This window comes from Panthera pardus, unplaced genomic scaffold (assembly GCF_024362965.1).
Source record: "Panthera pardus isolate Hobbes unplaced genomic scaffold, ASM2436296v1 HiC_scaffold_8, whole genome shotgun sequence".
Taxonomy (NCBI): Eukaryota; Metazoa; Chordata; class Mammalia; order Carnivora; family Felidae; genus Panthera; species Panthera pardus.
This window is the reverse complement of record NW_026527013.1, coordinates 102,037,923-102,051,288: the sequence shown is the minus strand read 5'-3', so window position 1 is coordinate 102,051,288 and position 13,366 is coordinate 102,037,923. Positions and strand designations below refer to the sequence as shown.

Here is a 13,366-nt window from a genome sequence, read left to right as displayed (position 1 = left end):
GTAAGATTCCTGAGGGTAAGAACAAAGTCTAATCTGTTTTCTATAACTTTTTCATAGAAAGAAATCGCACTGTTCAATAAAGATGCGATTGTATTAGTGTAATTGTGATCAAAATTGCCCTAATCTGATAAAATTTCAGATTTTCCTATCAGGTGCAATCTTAGTTGAGGAGAAAAAGGCTGGAACACGCTTGATTTTTTTTATGCATAAAGGCTATCGGGAAACTTTTCTTATGAATCCATAGTCATTAATTCACTTACATTAGGCCCTTATATAATGCCAGAAATTTGAGTTTTTGAAGATGGTGTACACAGAGCTTCATTGTCCTAATCTCTGTGTATTTGTACATGTGTGCCTGAAATTATCCATAATAAAATTTTAAAATGAAAAAGAAATGCCATTCTTCTGTTATAAAGAAATAGATATGCTTTTTGAAAAATCTCTTTGCACAATTTAGATTTTCTTTAAGTGTCTTACAAAAGAAGTTAATATTTATAGTCTAAGGTTGCTAATCAGATTTTCATTCTGTCAATTTTTTTCCACTCAAGAGAAGGATATATCAGCCTCTCCTTTGAAAATATGTAGAAATACAGGAAGTTTTACTACAGCTGATAGACTATAATTAGAATACATGTTGTCCAGAAAAAAAAAAAAAAGAATACATATTGTCCTGGTAATCCCTTAATAAAAATCTGATATGAGCTCTAAGGGATATGAAGAAAACCACACCCTGGTAAGAGAATCCTGTGCCAAGTTACCAGTTGACAGAGAAAGTAGCAAGGATGAAGATGTGGCAAAGAAATAATAGTTCCTGCCAAGCAGTTACTAAGCAAAGAAATCTTAGGATTTCACCTTATTATGCTACTTATAATAATTCAATGACATGGTAAGTGTTTTCCAATTCAAAAACAATTGAAGCTAATGACAAAGCAAAATATACCATCTGAGCGTGACAACCAACTTAACTAGGAGGGAAAGTCCTCTTCTATTTGGAGGAATTGTAATTTTCTCATATAAATAGTTACTATCTATTCTGATGAAGAATTCAATTTCAAGCACAAGAGGAATAAAACATCAGTCTTTGTAATGCATTTCAATCTGGAATGGAAGACAAAAATGGGTGCATATATTAAAATATGTTAATTTTAGTGCTCACATAATAGCATATTTTTAGTGTACTTGGACAAACTGGAAGCAACCAATATTAACAGAAAATAACAAATATGGTTAGTCTATGTGTCCAGTTCTTAATTTACAAGCAACAATTATTATACTTCTTTTTTTTTTAAATATGGGACGCTTCACGAATTTGCATGTCATCCTTGCGCAGGGGCCATGCTAATCTTCTCTGTATCGTTCCAATTCTAGTACATGTGCTGCCGAAGCGAGCACCAATTATTATACTTCTTGTCATGCATTTATAATGAAATAGCAGCAAAATAAATTAATCTAAAAAACAGTAAGGAGAGGTTACTGTCATTGAATTTATCACCACTACAAAACCTAAAAGAAATAAATGGGAAACAACAAGAAATCCATTGTACATATTTATTCTATTACTAGCACAAAAGAGTTCAACTGAATATATGGACAAGTTGCCAGAGCCCTGGGAAAATGTATTCTATTTAACCTGTCAATAGCAAACCCCATCAGCATAATATAACCAATATTCAGGTTTCCAAGTGGGTTGAATGACTTTGATAACTCCATTCACAAAGAATGGTCAATATAAAATATGATGTTCTTAATAGAAAAGGGCATAATACTGATAATTAAATAAACTTTTAATAATGAAAATGTCATAGATATGGAAGTGCTACGAATCATTCATACTTGACTTGAAATAAAAAGTGAGAAGTGGTAGACTCATTTATAGACTTCCCTTTGCCAGTTTTGGAAGCCTTTTATCAATTTGATGTGAGTTGTAACCACAGTAATTTCATTCTGTCATTTAATGCTACATAAATTGAATAAATGATAGAGGTATGAGCACATGATGAGCTAACATGTATGGAACTAATCTTTAAGAGTACACTTTTTATTAACTGAGTATCCTTTCCAGAGATGCCATGGGTATTATTTAGTAAGAGTTCATTGAAAGACTGTATTTTATATCCATTTGTTAATTCATTCAACCAACCAATATTAACTACTTGTTTACTAAATGTCAGGCAACACAGTTAGATTTCATGTATGAAAAAAAAACCATGTGATAATTATTTCTTTAGATAGTTCAGTCATTTAAAGTGGGTATTGAATTGTAATTATGAGTATTTGGGGGAAGAATAGGTATCTGGTCGTTATTCTTAATAATTTTGGAAAAGATTGTTTTAAAAATATAATTGTCTGAATACTGACATAGCAACATGATTCATGTCATTTATTATTCATTTATGCTTGATAGTGCTTAACATTTCTTAACAATTTATTTTGTAAAGAAAGGACATGTATTACAATAGAGAAGTTCTAAATATGAACACAATCCTCTTCATGGAGTTGCTTTTAAATCAAACAAAATAATGGAGTTGCTTCATGGAGTTGCTTTTAAATCAAAACAAAAATAATGTTTTAAATAAATCTAAAAGAGAAACTTTATAGTTTCTGTTTCCAGAGCTACGAAGTTTTATACAAGTTGCTATAACTTGGGAGAAGAAACCTTTTGGGTTGATTTATATCACCATACTTCTCCTGAAGGAAAAGGGGGTAATCCTACCCTGCTGTCTACTATCTGTATGACTTTTAGTTTCTTAATGTCTCAGTTTCCTAAATTAAAGTAAGATCCTTCCTTCACAGAAAATTGTAGGACTACAGTGAAAATGGCTGATCCATAGATGGTATTCTATATAGGGTCGTCTTTTTTCCTTCACATTTTTACAACTGGCCCAATTTGTAATGCCTTGAAAACACTTACTCATCCCCTAGAGATGGGTAACAAAGGGGAAAAAATGTCTTCTGTAGTCTAGATGTGGCCGTCTTGGAATCACTACATTCTCTACTGATAGTAAATGGAGGACAATGTAAGGCTCAAACAGAAGCTGTAGGGACAAGCCACTGGAGTAGAAATCTGATGGCTTTAAATGCTGCACTGAAATAGCTTCAAGTGCTTAGTGGGTTTCTACCCCTTTCCTACCAGCTATATTTCAGAGAATGGAAACTTATTAACTTCCTGACATTTGCCTTCTTGCAAGTCTGTCTACATTTTCCTTCAACCCAACTAGAAACAGAAATAAGTGGTTCTTCTCAAATTAAAGGACAGTCCTTCCACTTAGGCTCCTACTGCTGTTTCCTTCTATGTTTTTCTTCCTTTACTAGATTTGACTCAACACTGTTAAAACATTCTGAATTCTATACCATCTCCCATCTCCCAAGTAAAACATTCATTGACTCCTCTGTTTTCCATTCCTACTACTGTCCAATATTTTCATTTCAGATTCATATTCCAACTTCCTGAAAAAGCTCCTTGAATACACAGCCAGTCACCATTTCTTCACTTCCCAATCACTCCTAAACCTACCTCACTCACTAAGGCTTCTTTCTCCCCACCAGTGTACCAGAATTGTGTTAGGGAAGATCACCAATAACTTTTTTTTTTCTGCTAAACTTAATAAAGGTTTCTCTGTCCTCATCCTTTCTATCAGCACTGATAAAACATAACTGAGCTCTCACTTTTTTAAATAGTCTTCTTCTTTGGCATCTGTAACACCAAAATGCCTTAGGGTTTTTTCATCTCTGATTTACATCTCCTCAACCTTATCTTTAAATGTTGGAATTAGTACGCAACTCTGCAACTCCTTCCCACCTTCATACCTTCTCCCTAAATAATACCAATCATCCCATAGCTTTCAATACCACAACTTTGCTAACGACCTCTTAACTTCACCTCAAATATCCATTCTGACCTACAAAATCATATAGCCAACCACTTTTTTGTGCACTATCTCTGCTTCATCTTCCTTGGTCTTGATAGAATGTCCTTGCTTTTCAGTTGGCCCTTTCCCTAAGGCATGGATTATAGTTCCCTTTCCCCTCTAATGTTTCATACAATCATATCTTTATCATTATAAGTAACATTTTATCATGATCATAAATAAACTAGGATGCATTTCTCTATGTTCAAATCTGAGGGTATATCTGACCACTCCATGGTCAGCCTGAGCTCCTGTGGCTCAGCCTTAGCCAGAGCCCTATGATCTTACTTGTTCCAACAATTGGCTTTTCTGGAACTTCCTAAGTGCAGCCTCTTATATATAGCAGGCAACCCTTGAGGTGAACACTAAATAGGTGAGTATTAAGATTGTACCTAGTTAAAAACATGGTTGCTTAATGAGTGGGAATAAGAAAACACACACACTTGGAGAAGATCCCAAGATCTACTACACACTCTAAAGGTACTAAAATATCCAGAAAAAAAAAAAAAACTGAGTTAATCTCATGTCTGCTTGATGTACATTTTAATACTGTTCCTTTTTTCCTATTTCTACCCAAACTAGCTGCATAGGACTTCTAATAAAGAGACATGAGGATATCAAACTTTCTGAGATAGTACCCTAAGCTTTTGAAATGAAGTCATGTTTTTAAAGTGGAAGTTAATTCCAAGTTAGCTTATGCTTTTTATCCCTAGAGTAGGATAAGTAAGTGTGCAATTGATTTTAATTTAATATTCATGGTGTATTACAGCTGCCAGAGAATGTAAGAATTTTTTAAAAGAAAGCACAATCTGAACCTAAACTTACTCTTAGAATTATTGCCAGAGTTGCAAGAACACTCTTGAATACTAAAGAGCATGTATATAGGAAATAACTGCATAAACACATTTTTAAAAGGCAGTGCCTACACCAAACATTCAAAGTAGCTATGTGCTATAGAGAACTCAAAGAGGCTTTTCTCCATGTCATGATCACTTGGTATAAAAATAATACTGCAGTGTCTCCTGATACTAATTACCACCTGAAACATTTTCATGCAGACCTGGCCTGACTCTTATTATACAGTTCCCAGTTCAAATGTCACTTCCTCAGAGATGACTTCCCTGACCATTTATAATTAGGCATATATCCCCTTCCTCCCACATCACTATATGCAACTACCCTGTTTATTCGTGTGGAGTTTTTTTCTTCCTCCACCATAGGAACACATTCAAATATAAACTATGCAAAAATATGGACATTGTCTACTTTGATCACTAGAGCATGACAGCCATTCCCTAAATATACGTATAATACATACCTATCTAACACTGAACTATTTAACTTTTTCTAAAAGTCAGTGACCTCATCTAGAGAGGGAGTCTAAATTATACTCTACAAGATTATTGGGAGTTGAAATGGAAATAAAATGTGTGTAAGTATTTTATACATAGAAAAAATCTTAACATGTAAATTCAAACTGGAAATACATATGATCCTATAGTTATATATAAAAAATAAAACTTTAACAGTTTATACTTTTACTAAGTATTTCCTAGAACCAGTATGAAACGGTCTTATTAATATATATGAGTTCTTGGCTCACAAGAAACAATATAAGTGCTATATTATATGGGCCATTATTAAAAAGGCTGGGTTATATAAGTCATATATATGGCTTATTTTCCCTTACCACCTATAAATTTCAAGTGTTTTTTTTCCCCCCTTTTACTTCTCCCATAAGCCTTGTCTCATGTTCCAAATTCTCCTCCTCCACTCCTTTCTACTAATCTGCTCACTTGGATACTGCTGTTTAATAAATACTGAACTAAGGCTGTTTCTGGCTATGGCAAATCCTACTGGCTCATTTCTAGAAAGGGTTTTGACACTTAAAATATCACTCTTTTGCAATAGGGTCTAATACTTTTACATTAATTTCCAAAAGGGCTAGTACACTGATACCAACTCTATCTCATTTTATTTTTAACCAGAGAGAAAACAAGAATGCAAATCACAGTTTCCCTTTGATCTTCACATCCACAGCAACTATTTTTTTTACCCAATAATAAAATAAATTAGTTGAGGTCACTGAAAAGCAAGAAAGAAGTATATAAGAAACATAGAGGAATAAGTTTATAATGACATCATTTGCTTTCATAAATGAGTTTTAGTGCAAAGATCCCAACCATGTTTTGCAAATGTTTTACTACTCCATTGGATTTTAGAGATTGAAAGGATTCAATGGGATATATAAAGACTAAGAAAATGTTAGGTCATACTTAAATGGCTTAGCTGGATAAACAATTCACAGTTGAGGGAGTTTGTCAGGTATACCAAGGATGATCTCTCAGCAGTCTCTCAGATCAGAACACATCCACGGATGTCACCTTCCTTGAAAGGCTTGCACGACCTAAGCAAGAGGAGGCATTTTTCCCTCTTTTCCTTGGTTCCTATGAGCACACACATCTTTCACCTTCCTAAGAACATTTCTTAAATATTTCCTACCCCTACTAAACTGAGAACTCCTGAAAGGCAGAAAGCCTTTAGATTTTTAAGTTGAATAATTATTCAGCGACCCAAGTCTTCATAATTTATAACCATTGCATTATGCTGTTATATAGAACTTTCCTGGGAACCTATGCAGATATAGGGGTCATTTTCCCTCACCACTTCATGTACCCCCAGACTATTTTATTTTCTGGGGATGTATATTTGTTTGTTGACATTTTTCCTCTTCTATCCTCTGTTGTCAATTTATACATACCTGTCATAACACTTATTACTTTTACGTCTACTTTAATATACACATCAAACCTGCATGTGTACACCATGGATTAAAATAAGTCTGTGTAGTCACTTCCGAAGCATCTGCCTACCTATGACTCGGGGAAGGACTGTGTCACATCTATCTGGGTTCCTCTGTGGCCTTTTTTACTTGTCATTTTTCACATGTCTCAGATTGAACTCATTCAACATTTCACTGGCTACTTATGTTTAGATTTATTTCATATGTGAGATAGCTGAGTCACAGAAAAGGTTAAGCAATTTGCTTAGGCACACACAGCTACTAAGACAAAGCAGAGACGAGCCTCAGTTCTGCCTGATGCCCAACATAGTATCCCCTTCATTGCTGCTTAATGAATGCCATTGCTCTGCCTTACTATTTATCAGACATTTGACCTGAACATATTTTTTTAAAAAGCTGTTTGTGGTTTTTTTAAATTCTTTATATTGGAACTTCTGGACACATGCACATGGATAATATGCTTGTCCTGACATAAAACTAGAAGATACAATTCCCCAAGCTGTGAAAAGAAGTACATACACCCACACTCATACATCCAAAGAATAGTGAATACCAAGCAAGGCAACTGTTAAAGTACCTTAAAGATCACTTTAAATACTTCAAGAATTTAGGACTTGAAACCAAATACTAAAACTTGAAATAAGAGCCTACCAAAGACCATCATCTATTAGATGTCACTAACTATGAATGTATTTATTCCACAAATAACAGCGTATAACAGTGAAAACCAGAGCTGAGTCCGTGTACTCACAAGCTACATATGTGTTTTATGTTTTAGCTGCAATGGGTCTCATTCTGGTCTTTGAATAAACCAAGGCTTTTCCCACCATTAAATCCTCATGAATCCTTTTGCCCTTCACTTGGAATATTCTGCCATACCATCATCAGCTCAAGTCACAACCACAAAACCCATTTTACCTGGCTAGCTCTTATTTATTTCTCAATTCTAAACTTAAATATCACTTTTTCTCTCAAAGAATATATTTTTCTTCTCATCAAAATTACATGACGTAATAATGTACATAAGGTTTGCATGTTTATTTAAAACCTGTCTCTCCAATGAGATGCAAATCCTAAAATGTAAGAGTCTTAACCTGTTTTGTTCACCAGCTGGCACACAGCACCTAGCACAGTGCCTGACACAAATGCCCACATGGTTTTGTTGTTTCTTTTCTTATTAAATGCTGGACCAGCACTCTCAAGATTTCTGGTTCCCTTTACACCCAAGAGCAACCACAGAGGAACAAAAGAGATGAAACACCAAATAAACCAACTTGTGAGAAACTCATGGGTTGATGGGACAGTTTTGTACTGGTATGATTTGGACTCAGGGCAGGAGGAAAGCCAGGAAAATTGTAGGAGTTTAAATCAAAAGGCACTGTTAGAGGTCTGTTTTTTCTTATTCCTGCAATTTCCTTTCAACCAACAGTACTTGTTTCCTAATATTCAGAGACTCAGATCCTTTTGCGCAAGCATTTTCACAGCTAAATCAGAACTATACAAACGTCTTTTGCCTTTGATATATAAAGATATATTTCTCAGAAGCAAAGGAAAATAGACAATCGGTATTTACCAATATATACTGGAGCATACTTTCTGTACAAAGTGTTACATCATCTTTATCTAATTCAATCCTCTGTCTCAATTTACCCCTTAAGAGAAGAGCAAGAATAATCACCATTTTAGAGAAGAGGAAACTGAAGTTTATAAATACTTATCTATATCACATTGTTACAATGATATAAACAGAATATAATCCTATTTATATATAATTCCAAGGCACATGCCTTTTCTAATATACCAAAATTTTGATAAGGTACTCAAAGTCAGAGGCACCTGGGTGGCTCAGTTGGTTAAGAGTCCAACTATTGGTTTTGGCTCAGGTCATGATTTCACAGTTCGTGGGTTTGAGCCCCACATTGGGCTCTGTGCTGACAGTGCAGAGCCTGCTTGGGATTCTCTCTCTCCCTCTCTATCTGCCCCTCTCCTGCTCTTGCTCTGCCTCTCTCTCTCAAAATAAATGAATAAACTTAAAAAAAAAAGGTACTCACAGTCATAATATAGTACAAACACCACAGATTATGTAGTGTTCTAAAAGTCAAGTATTATAAGCAAATATCCCATAAGCCAATAAAATTTTTGTCATAGATTGATTTCTGTTTTTATATCTGACACTGCCCATAAAAATTCTATCATCAATAGACATTACTGGCCATATTTTCTAAGCAATAGAGTGCAGGTGACACACTCAGATAGTCATATAATTTAGACCAAAAAACCCACTCTGGCTTGAATTACATTGGTAAAGTAATTATTAACCTATATCCAGAAAACAGTGATCTCTTTTGGTCACATTGTGTTTTTGAATAGGATTCTAGCTCTTTGCTGTTTTTTTTTTTTATTTAATATCACCTAGCAAAAGCATGCCATAGGCACCACTTAAGACATTGCCAGAAACTATTCCTACCATTTGCCTTATGTTTCTAAACAACAAAATAGTGTTACCCAAAGAAGAAAAACTGTTAGTTTACCATGGCTAATTTATGTTTATATATTTTTACTCTATTGAATAGAATTAAATATTAAAGAAAATGATCAAATATGGGTGAACTTAAAAAAAAAGTTGTAGGGTTAGTACTTAGTGATCTATTAAGTAACAACATTTGCAAACTTGGAATTTTTGGAAAACTTTTATATTAGTGATAATGCTGATTTAATATTATAAGAACTGCACATATCCATTTGCTCAAAGTTCAGGCACCTTTTTCTTACTTTTTCTTCTCCAGTCTTCCATTCTTTCAGAATGTATTGTATCGAAACCATGGTTATTTGATTTGGTCATTAACAAATGAGCAATTGTCCATGCTGTCGCCCTGTCATTTCAGATTTGACTAACAAATTAAATTTTCATTTCAGACTGAAAATGAAAAGGGGAAGTTGGTGTTCCCTATTACACCATCTTAAGGTATTTAGCCACTTAGTCAATTTTAGAGGAAAAATCCATTTGTAATTTTAAAGGCTACCCTTCAGTACTATTCACTGCTGTCATTCTAAGTGGTAAGTTGCTTGATCCTAACCCAAAATCCTCAATTAATTTCAATAGCAATTCTGAGTATGTATTTAATACAAGGATCAAGGGGGAAGGATTCCATTCTCATTTCACAGCATCTTCTTCTTTCTCAGGAATCATTTCCCTAAGAGACAACTACCTAGATAGACTGAAACAATTGTTGTGAAGGGTTGCTTTGCATCAACTTTATTTTTAACTACTAATCAGAGAAAGCTAATTAGACGTGCTATTTTCATATTCCTCAATTTTTCAAAGTAGAGACTTAAAAAGAATTCTTCCTCACTTGTTCCAATTATCGAGTCTGGTTTTAGTACATATATAAAATTTGGGTGTTGATTTCCCTGACATCACAAACTAAAATTTTCAGGTAAAAAAAAAACTATTAGAAACTTAGTTATTTGTAATAAAATTATTACAAAAATTAGCTCTACTTGGCTAGATTGCTTTAGAACTAAAGCTTTGAAACCTGTCACAGGTCTTAAAAATAAAATTGCTTGAGTAGCTGAGGAGAACTGTATTAAAATGCAAATTTCCAGCTGTTAATATTTCTTCAAAAACCAATAATCCCTCAAGGCTACCAATATGTCATAATACTTAATGGAAAAATATCCCTTAGGCAGAATGGCCTTTCTAAGTTGACTTTTGATTAAACTTAAAATATTATATGGCAAAAAAATTAAAATAAAAAAGGAACATAAATATAGAACTCAACTGAAATGTCATACAGTATAAATCGAAGGGAGGGGGAGACCCATCTTGTGTCACTAATTTGTGAGTAAGACACTCTGCTTGAAGAGTAACCAACCCATAATTGTTAACATAATGTATATACCTCCTTCCAAACTGGCCAATAATGATTTCTTCATGTGGGTTTATATATACACAAGGATGTTCCATTTTGGAACTGGCAAGAATTATTTTTGGCAACATAAACCCTTTGGACAAAATGACAAAAACTAGACATAAGAATTAAATGACTATATGTATTTTTTAGTTAAGATTTCTACAGGTATTAGAATACAAAAATACAGAGTTCATGAATAGTTTATCTACTGCTGTAAAACTATATGGTATTTGCAAGAAATAATACCCAATTTAAAATATTTGAGAGTTCAGAGTTGAAAAAAACTGTGCATTGCACTTCTATATATCTCCCACCTAGATTCTATAAATAATATTTTTATACTTGCTTTGTTACATATCTAGGCATTGGTAAAATATGATGAGAGTTTCTTATTCCAAACTGGTTCTGAATTGGAAAGGGTCGAGCTAATTCACTAGGTAATTAACTGGGTGGTTACAAATGGAAAGACTCTCCTCGATATACAATTTCCTAAAATTTACATTTTAAGTATTTATATTAGGACAATGTTTACATAAGGTTAAGGTCATTCAGTCAAATCTAAGATTTAAATGTGTCTTTGAGTCTACTTAAAATAGTCACCCAAATAATGCAAATAAATGAATCACATACTTTAAAACATCTTTGAATTTCTCCTACTCTAGACTAGATCAAGAATTTTCTTTGTTTAGTTGTTTAATGTTTAAACAATTAAACAATGTTTAATTGAGAAACTACTTAATCCAATTTACTGATCTTCAATCCAACAAAGTTAAGAATCTACAAAATTTGTCCTGCCATCCAAAGTGCTTTCTGTCATATCAACTGCAACAATTATTTTGCTCTGGGGTATTATCCCCCTACCAACTACTGGCAACAAGGGGAACTAGTTATAAATAGAACATGTGCGTTTGTTTGTGTACATTGATCCATGAAAACCCACATATCCATTCTGTGCTAGACAGACTTACAGGTGCAGCTGGATATAAGTGACCCCAATTACAAATAAATGACAAATTAGTATGTAAAAAGTAATGTTTTAGACCTGAAATATTATGATTATAGAAAGCACAAATGATGTTTACAGTTAAAAATTCAAGGGGGTGTCTAGGTGGCTCAGTCAGTTAAGCATCCGACTTCGGCTCAGGTCATGATCTCATAGTTTGTGAGTTTGAGCCCCGCATGGGCCTCTGTGCTGACAGCTCAGAGCCTGGAGCCTGCTTCGGATTCTGTGTTTTGCTCTCTGCTCTTCCCCCAGTTACTCACGTACACGTGTGCTCTCTCTTGCTCAAAAATAAATTTAAAAAATTAAAAAAAAATTCCATCCATAAAGGAACTAAAACTTTTCATTTAATTTATTTAATATTAAATTTGGTCAAATGAACAAGAGTTTTTATGTTACTTTAAATTTACTTAATTTTGATTAGAATGATCTTTAAGACATGCCTCTTCTATTACTTCCCCCAACTATTTTTATTAACAAAGAGTTGTATATGCCTTTCATAGTAAGAAAATTAATGACAAATGAAATGAGACTAATAAATCAGAAATCATAGCACTCTTTATATTTATATATGTAATAAATTTAGACATATGATTTTAAAAATAGATACTTGGAAGAGTCTTAGTTTATCAAGATTATAGGAAATCAACAGTAAATAGTGGTGCGTGGATGGCTCAGTCGGTTGAGTATCTGACTCTTCATTTCGGCTCAGGTCATGATCTCATGGTCCATGAAATCAAGCCTCACATGGGGCTCTGCGCTGAGAGTACAGAGCCTGCTTGGGATTCTCTGTCTCCCTATTTCTGTGTCCCTTCCCCTTCCTCACTCACATGCATGCTCCCTCTCTCTCAAAACTAAATAAACTTTTTAAAAAAAGAAACAGTAAATAAAATTTACTTTATAATAATTCTCAAATTCCCAAGACTAAAAACTTATAAATATGACAGCTGTTTACAGAGTTCATTCATATACATTTTTTATTTGTTCTGTAACCTATAAAATAAATAAAGCAAGTAGTTATTTGCCCATTTTACAGGGGAGTAAGCTGAGATTCAAAATGATCAAGTGATGTGACAAGTTGTTACAATAGCTCGCTAATTCAGACAACACTCAATGTTAGGCCTCATTCCAACAACCTTGAGAATATACCTTATAGAAGCTTCAATGTATTTTGTCACCTCTGCATCATTGCCTTTGCTACTCTTTTTTTCCCTTGTATAAAATTGTACAAAGCACTGTTATTTAGAAACATCACTGTACTAACCGTAAGATCTGACTGCTAAGGGTAGAGTACTCATGGTGACTATGTGCCAAGAAATGGGTTAATACTGTCTCCATTTTGGTAATAATAAAGTTCATTAACAAGAACATGTCAAATTTTAGAATAAAGCAGCACAGAAAGGTTTTGTAATTTACTCAGAATCCCATAGGTAATAGCAGACAAAGTTTGAGTTAATGCTCAACGCTTACTATATCTGAAGTTCTCTTTTTCTATGCCAGAAAGTCCTATGAGAATTACTTGTGTGTCAGTTTTAGGTGTCAACTTGGTTAGGTTCCAGTCATCAGTTATTCAACCAAATACTAATCTAGGTGTTGTTCAGAAGGTATTTTACAGATGTGATTAAAGTCTATAATTAGTCTACTTTAAGTAAGGGAGATTATCCCTGATAATTTGTGTGAGCCTGATTCACTAAGTTGATATGCACTAAGAGCAGAACTGAGGCTTTCCTGAAGAAGTAGG

The 13,366-nt window shown here is 33.9% G+C and overlaps 1 non-coding gene across 1 annotated transcript; it reads right to left on the bottom strand.

The window, feature by feature from the left end:
- Positions 1–1,285: 1,285 nt before the first annotated feature.
- Positions 1,286–1,392, bottom strand: LOC128775719 (U6 spliceosomal RNA). Its single transcript, XR_008420699.1, has one exon. It is a non-coding gene; the product is annotated as a U6 spliceosomal RNA (small nuclear RNA).
- Positions 1,393–13,366: the final 11,974 nt, after the last annotated feature.